General features: G+C 39.1%; 1 pseudogene; it reads left to right on the forward strand.

Annotated features, from left to right (window-relative positions):
* The first annotated feature begins 791 nt into the window (after positions 1 to 791).
* LOC116622899 lies at positions 792 to 1,047 on the forward strand (annotated as a pseudogene).
* The last annotated feature ends 7,700 nt before the right edge of the window (positions 1,048 to 8,747 follow it).

Below are 8,747 nucleotides of genomic sequence, written 5' to 3' on the forward strand. Positions count from 1 at the left end.
ACCCTGACATCTCCATTGTAGAGGCTGAAAGCCCAATACGTCATTTCTCAGCTTCCTTTGCCTCTAGGGGTAGGCATATGAAATGTGGCCCAGTTCTGTTTAATGAAACAAAACCACAAGCCTGACAAAGGCTTTTAGAAAAGATTTTGATCCCTTTAGAAAAAGACAAGTAGGAAAGGAGAGCTGGCAGGTAAACCATTTTCCCCTTTTGCCCCAACATGAATGTAGAAGTGATGTCTACAGCTGTAGCAGCCATCTTAGGACTATGACATAGCAACCATTAGAACAGAAGGCCAGGATGTTCAGGACTTGGTTCCCTGACGGCATCATTAGGCAACTCCTGTAAGTAAAGAAAATATTTTTTGTGAAAGTCACCTCTGTGTTACTTGCAAATAAATGCAACTTATACAGGCCCCCAGTGATCTATTTGTAACATCTAAACTCTTCTGCCTGGTTTTCCATATCTTTACTAACCTGGTCCCCATGTGCCCATCCATCATTTACAAAAATGTTCCCTCAACTCATGTCAGACTGCTCTCCTCACGTGTCTTTGTTCTTGAATTGCCCTCTCCCTGCTCATTTGCCAATCCAATTACAATCTATCCTCCAACACAGAACTCATATCCAACTTCCTCCATGAAGTTCAACCCAAAGTGAACTCTTCCATTTTCTGAAACCCAGTTGAGAGTTGATCTTCCAAAAACCCAGCTTAGTTTTTGTGTTCTCAATGTTGCTTAGATGGCTGCTTCTTAACATTTAAAGAGTGACCATGCTCTCTGGGCTGCAGGGACATGGCTAAACACACCAAGAAAGTTGGAATCATTGGTAAATATGGGACCCGTTATGGTGCCTCCCTCAGGAAAAAGGTGAAAAAGATTGAAATAAGCCAGCACACTAAGTATAGTTGCTCCTTCTGGGCCAAAACCAAGATGAAAAGATGAGCTGTGGGGATCTGGCATTGTGGTTCCTGCCTGGATCTACAACACCATTTCTGCCATCACAGTAAAGTTGGCCATCAGAAGACTGAAGGAATTGAAAGACCAGTAGAAGCTACACCATGTGAAACATTGCTAGCCTATAATAAATCCGTTAATTTATGTAACAACAGTGACAACCAAAGAGTGACCATTTCTTATGGATGGATCTCCATGGTCCCAAATGGTATAGGTCTTAGAACACAGCACAATACATGTTGATTATGATTATACCAACAGGCTGGCTGGTATGTAAGTAATTTTTAATTAGTCCTCTGAAAGTTACAATGTACTTTGCATAGAAAATCCAACCAATCTACTTATGTAAACATGCCAAGAGAAAGGCAACTCCTTAGCCGAAGGCAATATTCATCCATTTGTCCATTCATCCACCAAATAATTATCAGGTACCTATGTCATAGAACAACTTATTTTCATGAACTATCTTAATACATCTCCACCTCCATCTCCTTCTCTACTACTTCCTAGAAAACACACATTTTTCTATGATCCTAAGCTGCAACTCAGACTTCCTCTCTCCTAATTGCTCCATACTGCTTAAGTGATCTACACCCATCCCCCACAGGGCCTGTGTTTTCAGACAGTGATCTCAGGTACATATTAGGAGAAAAGCAATCTGATTGTGCTGACTCACACCAGCTATGCATCACTGACAGCCCCTTTATGGGTCCCATGTGCTCCTGTCTCTTTTATTTATGTATTACCTTTCAATTCAGAAGAATTTCACTCTAGATGCAAGTTGAGAAAGTTCAGACTACTTGTAAGGCATCATACTTCTCCTCTGAACCCAGTGGTAAGTCAAGCATCAATTTATTTATGAACCTAAAAGATCCTTTTAAAAAATGGATTTATTTAGGTATGCTTGACACACAATAACCCACCCATGTTTCAGGCGTATGACTTGATAAATTCTGATGTGTATATACTCATGAAATCATCAAGACAATCAACATTTCCAACACCTTTAAAAGTTTCCTTGTCTTTTTGTATCCACTGACCTGCTGTCACAGTATGTTAGATTGCATTTCTTATTTGACATAAAGGGAATCACACAGTATAGATGGATAAGGATAGATCTTCTTTTGGATTCTTTCCATCAGTACAATCATTTTGATATCCATTCATCATGTTTTTTAAAATATATCAATAGACCATTCCTTTAAATTCCTGAGTAGTAGTATATGGACATAGCATATTTTTCTTATCCATTCACCCGTTGATGGATATTTGGATTTTTACTAGCATTTCCAAGGTATTAGTATCAGAGGCCCTGTTAACAGGTTACAGAGGTGAGAGACACTTAATATCATGTATTTATAACTAGGGAATTACTTATAGCTTGGAAACAATTCTCCATGTATGTCTTCTGGCAGGTCTTCTGAGCAAAAGCACTGACAGCTTTTGTTCCAGAGTATCTCCCCAAGGCTGTTTGTGTATCACAGAGCCAGGACTAGAAGGAGGCAAACATGGCACCTAGGGTTCCAAATTGAGAGAGATACCCACCCCAAAGGTTGTGCAACTGCGGGGCCAGCACCAGAGAGAGCACCTCCTTAAATGTAACACAACATTTAGGTTCCTCACTTGCCTTACTTACCCTAGCCCTGGTCCTACACAGCCAGCAGTCCTGGCAGATAGAGAAAGTGTTTCCCCCCAGAGCAGAAGGCAGGTGTGTTTGCTCTCCAGGATTATAAAGGTACTAGATCCCTCTGGGGCAAAGGATGGGCAAGTTTGCCAACAGTCCCCTTTAAAAGACTGTGTTTCCTGTGTTCAGAGCTCCTACCCTGGGCTATAAATGCACCATGTGTGCAACATTCAGCCAGGCCCACCTATGTGTCACCTCCACAGGACTTCAAGGAACTGGTACAAACATGAAGCTGATGCTGACAATTGTATCATGAGTAATGAAGTCCCTGGTCTCTGGCTGAGGAACTGGCTAGTTCTTTCAGCATCTATGAAACTGTGGCTGGCTCAGTTGTTACTTGCAAGTAGGGAAAAATCTCAGGCCCTTCAGTTTTTGACAACTATTAGCACAGACTGATGCCAAATCCATTATCTTGATACCCAGCTGAGAGCGAACTTTTAGGTAGTGCAGGCACCCGCTGCATGCTGTCGGGTAAAAGGCCTGACAGAAGTCATTCTAACCCCTCTGTATACTCCATTATTGCACTCATTTATTCACTTGGCAAGCATTTATTAAACTCTTACTACATGCCAAACACTGTGCTATAGAAAATAGGATTTTTGCCCTCCTGGATTCACTACCTGGTGGAGACAGCAGACAAACAAACAAAATGGTAATTCATGGAGATGACTGCTGTACCCAAGATGAGAAGTCAGGAAGGCTTCAGAGGAGGTGGTGTTTGAGTTGAGTCTTAAGAGAACAGTAGGCATTCGTTGGGAATGAAGATGGCAGTTGGGTGGAGAGAACAGGCATGTGCAAAGTCATACATATATGAAAGAGAAACTTAAGTTCAGAGAATGATGAGGGAATTACTGTGGCTAAAGAATAGTTTGTGTGTTGAGGGGGAGGCAAAAGAGAGGGAGAGACCACGGGAGGAAGGGTGGGGTACTGGGAGAGAAACTCTAAAGACGTAGATATAGAAGAGAAGGATCTGGGATGCAAAACTAAGGAACCGGGGCTTTAAGTAAAATGGATGCTTCAGAGTTGGCTCTCACCAGTTTTACTTTTTAAGTGGGGGAGCCATGCTATTTCTGGTTATCACATTGAATTATAACCATTTGTATCTACAGAAAATCCCCCCTGCTAGGGTTGAGCTCCTGTGGGACTAAAGGACTCCATCTTGCTCACTTTTGCCTTCCAATTCCACTCTAGTTGCTACTCAAAAAGGAAAAAAATGATACTAACAAGTGAGTTACTCAGCAAAAATTAACTTCTCCTCCCAGATAATCTCTATGTCTGATTTACCTCAAAATATCTCATTTGTGAATAATTAAGACAAATAAATGAAAAACTGGAATGTTTCTGGTATTTTGGGGAAAAAATGATCATTCCAGGTTGTAGCTTACAATTTTTGTCTCGCTTTTCATTACTTTATTCATGAGATGGCTTTTTTTAATCACTTTGTGTAGGATACTAATACAGTACTTATCTCTACTCTAAAATAAATTTTATATTCTTATTAAATATACTTCTTTTAAATTTATAAGGTGCCATGTATTATTCATTGACAAGTCTTGGCTCATACCACAGATTATGTATCATTTTTTCCATGTATCATAAGTGGCCATTTAGATTGAAATCAAAATTATATTTAACTGAACTCATAACTGGTGAGTTATTCTCTCATTTCAAACTTATTTTCTGGCCACTTGTCTCCACCAAATGTTATAGATGAAACATCTTTCATTAAAACACCTGTAGTAAGAAGTTAATATACCAATATTTGTTTTATTCTAAAATATTTTCTTGAGTCTAAAAATTTTGATATGCTCATAGTGTGGAAACCCCAGAGTGAAAACATAACCCTTATTCACAAAGAAGTGAGATTATATGTAGATATATTCCACTGAAATATTAGAAACCCAAAATTCACTTAACACTGTCCTTCTTTCAGTTCAAATGTCTTTGTTCAAACAAAATACTATTAGAGAAAACTTCCTACAGATCAAAATTATTCTTATTTTAAATGCATTATAACATTTTAAAAAGTTCTTTTGCATATGCATTTGCCTGCAATGACAAGGACTTAAATAAGTGCAGAGTCTTTCTAGAAGTCTTTCCTTTTCTGAGAAAAACTTACACTTTCTACTGAGGGTGATCAGACTCAAATGTGAGTAAGAAATACCTAAGACAAGAGTTGATCATAGAAACTAACCAGCCACCTTCTCTTTTCCTAAGGTGATTTTGCCTTCTAGAAATATAAGCTCCAGCTTCACTCCTTTCCCGGCTTTCTTCTTGAAGCAACTGAAATTGCTTCTTAAAAATAATAGCACTATTATGTTGTGCCACCTCTCACCAATGTTAGTTATTACCACATTTCTCATGACATTTTGAAGTCTGGCAAAATAAGGTGTAAAGAGTAACCAAGCATCTTTTGTTTTGTTTTAATCAATCAACGATTTTGTTTGCAGAAACTGGTTGGAGGATAAAAAGGGTACCAGAAGTTTCATCTATTGGGAACTCAACTTGGTTCCATTCTGTAAGCACAGGCCTACCCAGGTACCCCACTGTGATGGAAGCTGCTTGAGAGTGGAGATGAAACCCAAATCCACAGCTAGCACGAATGAATGACCCAACCTCAGGGGACAGCATCCTATGATGGAAGGAAAAAAGCCTGGAGTCTTCTCTGAACCACACTGCCTCCTACGCATGTCATAAGGCACCCTGAGCTTCCTTCTTCTCACGTGGAACATAGAAATAATTAGTGCCTATCTCGCAAGACAGTGTAGAGTTCAAATGGCACAATTCAAGGAAAAGCAGTTCATAAATTCAATCTAGTTTGAGTTTTGTATTTTTCCCTATGCACGTGTACTTTCACTATGTCCAACTTATATACATATATACCTTTTAAAACACCCAGACACACACATACAAATAAAACCCAAATCCCCTTGGACCTCCGGCCTTAATCACAGTATTCATCTCCCCTTTCACGGAGCAACCATTACCAGTTGTTCATTAGCCAGCATGTGTTTCGAGCACCTGACCACACTGATTGTCTGGAGAGATCCACTTCTGTATTCTACAACCGCAGTGTGTTTTTCCATTTTGTGAAGAGACCACATTTTATGGATTTACTCTTAACAGATATTTACAGGGTTTCTTATACTTTCTCCACATAAATAAGACTGAGATGAACATCCTCGTACTCTCCCTGGACACCAGATCGAGTGTGCAGGGCATGCGCCAAAGTAGGTATTTGATACTTGCAACTCACGGTGGTGAAAGCCTTTTCAAAGGGGCTCTACCAGTTCGCACGCACTAGCAGTGGACATATTCTCATATTCTCCGTCTTGTCTTTTCAGACTGAAGTTTGGTCATCTGGATGAAGAAATAACACTTTGGTGGGGGGTGCCTGGGTGGCTCAGTCGGTTAAGCATCTGCCTTCGGCTCAGGTCATGATCCCAGGGTCCTGGGATCGAGCCCCACATCAGGTTCCCTGCTCAGCGGGGAGTCTGCTCCCTCTTCCTCTGCTCCTCCCCCTGCTTGTGTTCTCTCTCTCTCAAATAAAAAAAAAAGAAAGGACACTTTGGTGGTTGAAAGTGAAAATGAACTTTTCCATGATTCATTGTTTCATGTAACACCCAGTTCTCCATGCAATACGTGCCCTCCTTAATACCAACAATACATCAAAAACTAATGATGTACTGTATGGTGACTAACATAATAAAAAATAAAATAAAATTTAAGATAAATAAAAATAACTAAATAAATCTTAAAAAAAAGAAAATGAATTTTTCACAGGTTGTATTAAATATTTCAATTTCTACTCTGAATTCACTGTGTACAGTCTTGCCTGTGTTTCTCTTACAGGTTTCTCCTTCTATTGAGGTACGGGGTTCTTTCTGCATTTCAGATACTAATGTTTTGTTATATATGCTAAAAAATACCCTCCCCATATGTTGCCTTCCTGTCAGTTGTGTGTTTAATAGTGTCCTTTGACTTAGAAAAGTCTCCACCCAGACCTACTCAAATGTTGTCTTTTCCTTCTATGCCTAGTCATTTTTATTTTAAAATATCTTCTACGTGCGTGGTCATAGAGATGTTACTCCACAATTTCTTGTGAATATTTTCAAGGTATCTCTTTCAACTTAAACGTCCAATTCCTCTGGAATTATTTTTTTTGTGTACAGTCTATTGAGAAACATGATCAGAAAAGACCTTAACCACTTTTTGACCCTGGCACTGGACCCGGGAACTCAGACTCCTCAGCCCTCCCCTGTCCTTGGAACATGGCTTCTGCTTGCCTTTCCCACTCCCAGAGACTGCTCCAAGAACACAGCCTTGAGACGGTGAGGTTACGGTGAAAACACTGACATGGTCTCTGTGACTGAGTTCAGTTAAGGGCATCTTTATGAACTTTTAAGATTTGGAGGGCATGTGTGGGGATCCACACATCTTGCTGTCGCCCCAAGACAAGCCTCGTATGGACCTTCCTCATGCTATGATCAAAACTGCCACCTACCACCACGGAGGGGTCTTTCCCTTTTGTTGGTCTCTCCCTGCCTCGAAGGGAGCTGGTCACACAGACAAAGCTCTCAAGAAGGTCGTGAACTCACAAAGTCTAAGGAGGCAATCTACTTTTTCAATATCAAAGTCCTTTCCCAACAGCATTTATTGAACAATCCATCAATTCCTCAATAATTTTTAGTGCCACCTCCTTCACAGAACTGTCTTCTGTTTCTTTCTACGTTGTCTATTTGGATCCTGATCGATTGGTCTCCTCCTTCACCAACAGCACACTATGCTAAGTACTACAGCTGCATGATACATCCTAAGCTTTGCTAAGTTCCTTTTACACATATTTTCTGTCCATTTACTATTCTGGAAGTATTTCAGAATCTGTTTGGTGAGTTCCATTAAAAATCTGAAGGATTTCTGTATTATAATACATTCCTAAATTAATTTGAGGATAATCAACTTCTTTAATACTGAGTGCTCCAATTGAGTAGTATAGCTGGTAAATATTTTATTTTTGTATCTTAAGATTTAATTTTTCCTTAAAGATCTTCCATATATGTCTTATTAGGTTTGTAGTTTTACCAGGTTTCTATTTTTATTCCTATAGTGAAAAGGATATTTTCTCTTATCTCTTTGATTGCTGCTGGTATACGGTTTGTTTTTTTTTTTTTTAATACTGACCTTATCTCAGAAAACCTGGCTGAACTCGTAATATAGGTTTATCTTCTTGGATTTTCTATAGAAAGTCCACAAATAATCAAATTCAGACTTTAAGCACTTAGGAGTTTTCGCTATTATATTCAATTTTGAAGCTCTCCACTGAAATATTAGGTAGGAGAAACCGACATCCTCATCATGTCCCAGACCCAAGCTGAATGGGCATACTTAATCATCAACATGAAGTACGATGTTCATGCATTCTTAATTCCTATTTACCATGAGATTTTATCACTAATGGGTTTTTAAATCTTTCCTCTTTTTTCAGCCATTGATTGGGGTAGATGGATACACCGGTTTTATTTTACTTTGCTAAGGTGGCAAATTCCACCGATAGCTTTTCTAGTGTCTGAACATTCTTGAATTCCTGGTATAAATTCCCACTTGATTTTACAGCTTTGCTGTTTATCCGATTTTTATTTGGGTTTTCCTATCAATGTTCACAAGGTGAGACCGGCCCACAGTTTTTATTTGACTTTATTTGGTTGTAGTTCTAGCCATAGAAAATGTTTTATGCATTTTCCTTTAAATATGCGCAATGGCAAGTCTTAAAGAAAAAAACAAAGGTCGCTCAGGCCTTTAAATTTCCATCAAAGTTTACTCCTAAAACTGGTTAATCTTCAAGTTATTTTGAGGGAGAGGTCTATTTTAAAGCACAGTTTTTATGTTTCATTGAACTTTTTATTCATATTTGCTACTTCTTGGGTCAAGATTGTTGTGCATGTGTGCATCTATGTGTATATATATTTACACATTGGGACGTCTCTATGCACATACTTATAGGAAATCCCTATTACGTAAGTTTAAATTCAATGACCGCTTTAACTCTCTGTGTTCGTGTGCATATGCCACCTTTTTTCATTCCAAATACTGGTTTCCCCCCTTATTTTCTT

This window comes from Phoca vitulina, unplaced genomic scaffold, assembly GCF_004348235.1.
Source record: "Phoca vitulina isolate PV1807 unplaced genomic scaffold, GSC_HSeal_1.0 scaffold55, whole genome shotgun sequence".
In the NCBI taxonomy this organism is placed as follows: Eukaryota; Metazoa; Chordata; class Mammalia; order Carnivora; family Phocidae; genus Phoca; species Phoca vitulina.